Below are 7,962 nucleotides of genomic sequence, written 5' to 3' on the forward strand. Positions count from 1 at the left end.
TGTCTAGTGCAGATGAGAGCTGGAACTCAAATCCCAGATGACACAATATTCATAATGTCAGCAGATCTTTATTGTTTGCAGGTCAGAGCATCATCAGCATTACACAGGTGTGACTGAGGAGAGGCAGTCTGTCCTCAGCTCTTATAGGACTTTGATACAACACACATTAACTGGAATCTTCTTTATTATTGAGAAAGATATTAAGATATATTATTAACACTCTCAGAACACAGGAAGAGGTTTCAACCCCCCTCCAGGCTAAACTCCTTTATAATGAGTTCACTTTAGTTTCCCAACAGCTTCAACATTGTGACATCATGGTGGATATATAAGACACGTCTATTCATACAAGCACAAACACAATCATAGTGGAGAAAACATGATTAGAAGAGAAAAAATAAATGGATTTAGTCCAACAGGATCTGACTGTGTTTAGTTTGTGTTGTGGGGGAGGGAGGGAGCTGTTGTACTCAGCATGAGACACCAGGGGGCGCCCTCACTCCTTTAGACCAGAGCTGGCAGCTGTCCCAGGTGTATCCATGACATCTGATGAGAGGAGAAAAGCTGATCGATGAGCTGATGGAAGAATCCAGAGAGAAAACTAACAGCTGTTCAACACCAAATAAATCTGCTGCCATGATTCAGCACTGATGTTAATCTGCACACTGAACTCACTATTGGTGAGCAAACATGGAAGTACAAGAAGAGCAGCAGTCATTCCACACAACAGAGGGCGCGAAGTACACATCTGACATTTAAAAGGTGATTACATTTGAATTTCCTCATGAACTTATGACATCATCATCACACTTCATAGAACTAGAATGAAAAAGACACATCTATCCACTTTGACAACAAGCTCGAAGGACTTTCTGAAGTTCTTCCATTTGCTTTTCTAAAGTTCCCACATGCTTTCATAGTTGTCTCTCATGTCTCATGTCCTCACATACATAGAATCATCTTTGTCATGTTTTGATACAGAACACTTCCGAGGACATACAGTGCAGCGGCCATCTCTCATGACCTTACAGTTTGCTGCACCCCACCACTCTGTGCATGGATAGTGACAGTTCACCCGACAGACTCTGCAGCTGACAGCTTTATCATTAAAAAACCAACCACGTTTGGTAGGTTCTTTCATACTGCAGTGTACACGACCTTCGTAGCTCATCATGTGTTGTTCGTGTTTCTTCTGAGTTTCCTGAGTCTGTTGGATTTCAAAAAAGAAGTAAACAGGCTGATTCTTTTCATTTCTGGCACATTTTAAAAAAAAAGAGATTTTTTAGGTGTTCTTTCATCTGAGAGTGTGATGAGAGCAATAATGTTCTTCTCCGTAGTTTTTCCAAACAGTCTTAATTTTAAGTTTAATTACTCCTTCTCTGTGGTCATTACTGTTGTGTTTTACCCACTCACTGACAACATGAATTGACAGCTTAGAAAAGAGAAACAGCTTCACAGCTCACAGACGGAGGCACCAACAACAGTTAAACTTGTTCACAACGACTGCTGCACTTACTGAGGAAATATCATATGTCTGTCTGGAGGGAATACTTTATACGTTAAATATTAAATACAAGATCCCTGCTTTTACTTTATGCTGTTAACTCCTGATCTGGATGTCATAAAGTATTTTTAAAGTAAAGTGTTTTTACCTGTTGGCTTCATGAAGATCTCTGATACTGAGGAGGCAGCAGAAAGCAGTTTTTATAGAGAGAGGGTGGACGCTCTGTGGTCACATGATTAAACAGAAACCCTCTCAGAGACAAAAAGCAGAGACTGCAGTGATACTTGAGTGCATTATCAGCTGTATTATGAATACATGAATATTACTCATTGTTTATATTAGAACCTGAAACTCTGAACTGAGGACTGGAATAAACATCTTTAGAGTAACAGATCAGAGAAACAGTCACAGTGCAGTAAGATTTATAAGTTGAGCCAAAAGCAACAAGGTCAACCAAAGTACAGCAGAGAAACTGACACAGGAGAACAGCTGAGTTTAAAGTTAGAATTGAAAGAGTTGGGGTTCATATGAGATCGTGAGGAAGTTGGTTCCATCTGTGTGCAGCATCGCAGCTAAAAGCAGATTCACCCTGTTTGGTTCTGACTACAGGTTCTACCAGCTGACTGCTGCCTAAAGGTCTCAGTTTATATTCTTCACAGAGATCAGAAATGTATGTTTGCCTGTTACAATAGTCCACCCTGCTGGAAATGAAGGCTTAAATGAGCAGCAGCTGGACCTTCTGGAACAATACAACAAGCAGTGAATGCACTAAAAGAAAGCTTGTTCAGCTCTCTATGCAATTAAACAGAAATTCTATATTATAAGTATCCCAATTAAAATCTGATGTAAATTATTTGACATGTAATAAAGCCGACTGCGCTGTATGGAAGGGAAGTTTGGGCTCCTCTCAGTCATCAGAACTACAACAGAGGGAAGAAGCATCAACTGAGACCGTACATGCAGAATTCTGCAGAATCGTCTTACACATTCAAAGAAAGACTCCTACAAATGTGTGTAGGGCAGAGTTAGGACAATATCACCCAAAAAGAGCACCCATTCTGCCCCATGGTTTACATCAGAACTATGCCAGCTCAAAGTAAAAGGTTGTCGCCTGGAACGCCTTTACAAGAAAACTGGACTTCTTGTGAACCAAGAAATGTACAAAAAAAACATTTTCCTCTACAGGGACTGTCTTTCTACAGCCAAATCCAACTATTATGCAGGTATAATTAGTTTAGGCGAAGGAAACACCAGAGCCCTGCTCTCCATGGTCAACAACATACTACGACGACCGGACTCTCTCACGCCTCATCTGTACTTTTGAGTACAGATTCTGTTTTTTAATGCCAAACGAGATTCACCAGCAACTGACTAATAATACCTCTCACAGTTTCATTTTCAGTTCTCCCAACACTTTCTCAAGTTTCTCGCTTCCTTCTTTTGCTGAAATATAGGACATTATTAGAAATTTGAAACCAACTACTTGTCAGCTTGACCCTTTTCCTACCATCTTAGTAAAAGCCTGCTCACCCTCTCTCTCTTCCCAAATAACTACCATTAGACATTCCTCTCTCACCTCTGGTATTGTTCCCTCATCTCTAAAATCAGCTGCAATAACTCCCATACTTAAGAAACCTGGTGCAGACCCCAACAATTTCAACAACTTCCGTCTTTTGCACTAAATGTTTACAGATCTCTGTACTCTGTATTTTGTATTTATATATAGACTATATATTTGTATATCGCGGTTCTCATTGTTGCCTCACAACTTAAGCATACATTCTGATCTACATCCTTGAATGGTCGGTACCTGCATTAAATGTACATAGAAGGTACTGCATTTTCAAATATTCTCCTTACAGACTCATTACTGCATTATGTATTTTGTACTATGTGTATTTAATGTGTAACTATATGTTGTCCTGCAAATCTACTCTTTCTTGGCCAAGTCGCCGTTGCAAATGAGAATCTGTTCTCAATTGGCATACTTGGTTAAATAAAGGTTAAATAAAATAAAATGAATGCACACATGTCTGACAATAAACTCTATGAACAATTCCAATCTGGTTTCTGTCCCTACCACAGCACAGAAACAGCTCTGGTAAAAATCACCAATGATCTTCTCATGGCAGCTGATTCCGGACTACTAACTATTCTCATCTTCCTTGATCTGAGTGCAGCCTTGGACACCATCTCTCATGACATCCTCCTTGACAGATTAGTCTCTATTGGTTTCACTGACGCACCCTTGGACTGGTTTAAATCATATCTCTCTGGCCGCACTCAGTTCATCCAACTCAAACATTTCAAATCAGAGCTATCCCCTGTCACTACCGGTGTTCCCCAGGGCTCTGTCCAGGGGCCCCTTCTGTTCATTATCTATCTGCTTCTTCTTGGCCATATCTTCTGTAAATTTACATCCATTTCCAATGCTATGCAGATGACACCCAGCTCTACCTGTCCACCAAACCTGCCACATCTCTCCCACCCACGTTCTCCTCATTGGCACCAAGTCCACTCCACAGTTTCCCCCTACCCTCAGGTCAAGAGTCTGGGTGTGATCTTTGACAGCACACTTTAATTTCAAGCCCACATTAATAATTTTCTGCATACTTTCACATACGTAACATTAATCGCCTCCGACCGCCTCTCTCACCCACTAGTACAGCCATTCTCATTCACACACTGGTCACATCCCACAATGATTATTGTAATTCTCTTCTCATTGGTCTTCCTCTCAAATCCATACATAAACTTCAAATGGTTCAGAACTCTGCTGCCCGGATCATCACCAGAACCCCTTCTATTAACCATATTACTCCTGTCATTCAGCAGCTTCATTGGCTCCCAGCTAAATACCGCATTGATTTCAAGACTCTGCTCCAGACCTTCAAGGACATTCATAACCTCGCTCCTCTGTATCTCACTGACCTCCTTCATATTAACACCCCCACCCGTACTCTTAGGTCTTCTTCTTCTATTCACCTCACTGCTCACTGAGCACCATGGGGTTGAGAGCGTTCAGTCGCTCTGCCCCTCGTCTCTGGAACTCTCTTCCACCAGACATCCATAACATTGACTCGCTTTCTATTTTTAAATCCCGCCTGAAAACACATCTTTTTAAACTGGCTTATCCCACGTGTTCAGTCTTTCTCAATCCTTGTTTCCAGTTGTTTATGTAACCTGATTTTATGCACTGTGGTTATAGTTGTTAATTTTATTGATTTATTGCTGTACTGTTTTATTATGTTTTGTAAGGTGACCTCTGATGGCTTTTTCACAAAGTCATTGGTCCCTATGTGCACCATGATGTTTCTCACAGTTGAGTTTAATATGTGGGATTCTTTCTGTCACAGAGCAAATCTTGAAAAGCTGTAGATTTTGGTATTTTTACATCTTTTACAGCAAAATCTCCCACAGTCAGAGTTGGAGGAAGTCGTTGGCTTTCTCTCTGGTCTTTTGCCTTCAGAAGACTGATCTTGTCTCATGAGAGACATACACAGATGTAAAAATACACTTGAATAGTGAAATTTTTGTGAAACATAGTACACATTTGTGGATTATTTTCTGTGGGTGACAAATAATAAAGTCTAACTAAATCTTCCAGTGTTCCAAAAGACTCTTAAGTCAAAATCCGACCGTCCCGTTCAGGTGGTTACTTAACCAGGTTCATCCACGGCCTCATTATCTGCTTCCCTTGCACTTTACAGATTTTGGAATAAACATAAACCAGCGCCCGTACTTTTTACTCTGATAGCTACATGCTGTATAAGAACAGACATAAACATCAACTTCTGATTCAGTCACCTCAAAGGTCAAGGATCTCAAGTAAGTTTTTTTAATATTAATAATATATAATAATATAATAATAATTAATAAAGTCATATTTTCTACACAAGAATACACCCATGATAACACTACTACTAATAACAGAGAGAAAGATATCAGTGGTGAACACACAGCAGAAATGGACTCACAAACACGACTCCAGGTAGTTAACAATTAGAATTGAACACCGCCCAAAAATTACAAAAGGAATCAAAGTGCAAAACAGGAAACACGGATCAAACACAATAACAGGAAAAACACTAGGGTCACACCTGAACTCTCTCTAGAGAGAACAAATAAATCTTGTACTGACATCAGGGAGGAGCGGGTTTATCTACACAAGGACAGGAGAGACAGTGAGATAGCTCAGTGAGCTTAGTCTGTCCGCAAGCCACTTTGATCCAGTTATACTCTGGACCCACCTGCGCATTTACAGGTGGACAGAGGTTCCTGCAAATCACTCGGGCACGAGATTTAAGACCACTTCCTTCACTCTGTTCAATCTCACTCTCATTATCTTTTCACTCAATTACCTACGCATTTCTAACCGTGTAAATATTTTATAAAAAGCAATGGTAAAAAGCTAAAAACAAAGAAAACAGGACAGTAAAAGTTACAGTGCAGTGTAAGTTATCAATCTACTAGTTAAAGGCAGCGGTAAAAAGAAGTCTTCAGTCTTAATTTAAAAGAACTGACTGTTTCAGCAGACCTTCAGTTATCTGGGAGTTTGTTCCAGATATACGGAGCATAATAACTGAACGCTGCTTCTCCTTGTTTAGTTTTGACTCTGGGGAAAGAAAGCAGACCTGATCCCAGATGACCTGAAAGGTCTGGATGGTTCATAATGAAGCAGAAGATCAGAAATGCATTTTGGCCCTAAACCATTTAGTGCTTTATAAACTAACAGCAGGATTTTGAAATCAATTCTTTGACATACAGGAAGCCAATGTAAAGACCTCAGAACTGGAGTGATGTGATCCACCTTTTTGGTCTTAGTGAGGTCCCACACTCTTTAACATCTACATAAACCAATTAGCAGTGCAACTAGACCAATGTACAGTGCCAGGACCCCAACTCCAAAATGGAATAGTCTAGTCTCTGTTTTATGCAGATGAGCTGGTGCTGCTGTCCCCCACAAAAGAGGGACAACAGCAGCAGCTGGACCCCCTGGAACAATACAACAAGCAGTGAATGCACTAAAAGAAAGCTTGTTCAGCTCTCTATGCAATTAAACAGAAATTCTATATTATAAGTATCCCAATTAAAATCTGATGTAAATTATTTGACATGTAATAAAGCCGACTGCGCTGTATGGAAGGGAAGTTTGGGCTCCTCTCAGTCATCAGAACTACAACAGAGGGAAGAAGCATCAACTGAGACCGTACATGCAGAATTATGCAGAATCGTCTTACACATTCAAAGAAAGACTCCTACAAATGTGTGTAGGGCAGAGTTAGGACAATATCACCCAAAAAGAGCACTAAACTTTCTGATACACCTCAGATCAAGGCTACAAGACCTTGAATTCTAGGCTCCTAATACCAGCTAGTCCTGAGACTAACAAATCCTGCAACATGTCTCACACACCTTTCTCAAACCAACATCACTTTACAAACAACAGTTAGATTAAACCAAATGATCACTCAGAGCAAAAATAACTATTTGAAACACTGGAAGAGACAAAAAAGCAACACAAACTACATTTTTATCTGGCCCTAAACAGAGATGATGAAATGGATGAATGTCTCTCTAGTTTCAGAGATATCAAACAGAGGCAGCTTCTTACCAAATACAGACTCAGTGACCCTGCAATTAAAAAAAGGGAGACGTAAAAAGTCCTGATTACCAAAAGAATATAGAGTCTGTGAGCTCTGTACGACAGGTGAGGTGGAGACAGAGACATATTTTCTCCTGAGATGTGATCAATATAGAAGCATAAGAGAGGAATATTTGAGAAATTCCATCTATTAATACAAGATTTTTAAGAACTTCAAGATAAACATAAATTAAGAAAAATCCTAGGAGAAAGACAGACGGATTCAAATTTGATATTCAAATCTAAACGTTTGATTTTTAAACTGCTTTGTCAACATTGTTTAAATGAAACATTCATGCCAATAAAGCGAACTGAACTGAACTCTTGAGCACATTCCAGATCGCTGAGGAGGCAGAAGGGCAGAGATCACATTTCCTCTCTGTGAATGTCTCTGCATGATTTCACTGTTTCTGTGAAATCATGTGACCACAGGCTCCACCATCTCTGCAGAAAATATCCGTACAGATGGTGGACGCCCCATGGTCACATGATTTCACACAGTCTCAGAGACAGAAAGCAGAGACTGAAGTGAGTCCATTACAGACTGTTCTTCTGCTGTTTTGTGAATAAATGATTGAGATGTGATTTACATTAGAACATATAACTCCATCTAAAGTGACGAGGACTGAAATAGACAGATTTGCGTTAGAGTAATAGATCAGAGATTCAATTCAATTCAATTTTATTTACAGTATACAGCGCCAAATAACAACAACAGTTGTCTCACAGCGCTTTTTATAAAGAGCAGGTCTAGACCGTACTCTGTGATGCTATTTACAGAAGGCCAACAGTTCCCACCAAGAGCAGCACTAGG

General features: G+C 39.9%; 1 long non-coding RNA gene across 1 annotated transcript; it reads right to left on the reverse strand.

Annotated features, from left to right (window-relative positions):
- Positions 1–48: 48 nt before the first annotated feature.
- LOC123981704 lies at positions 49–1,741 on the reverse strand. The gene is made up of 2 exons (XR_006827810.1): positions 1,653–1,741; positions 49–1,207 (listed from the first exon to the last, which is right to left on the reverse strand). It is a non-coding gene; the product is annotated as an uncharacterized LOC123981704 (long non-coding RNA).
- Between the last annotated feature and the right edge of the window lie 6,221 nt (positions 1,742–7,962).

Source organism: Micropterus dolomieu, linkage group LG13, assembly GCF_021292245.1.
Source record: "Micropterus dolomieu isolate WLL.071019.BEF.003 ecotype Adirondacks linkage group LG13, ASM2129224v1, whole genome shotgun sequence".
NCBI classification, from domain to species: Eukaryota; Metazoa; Chordata; class Actinopteri; order Centrarchiformes; family Centrarchidae; genus Micropterus; species Micropterus dolomieu.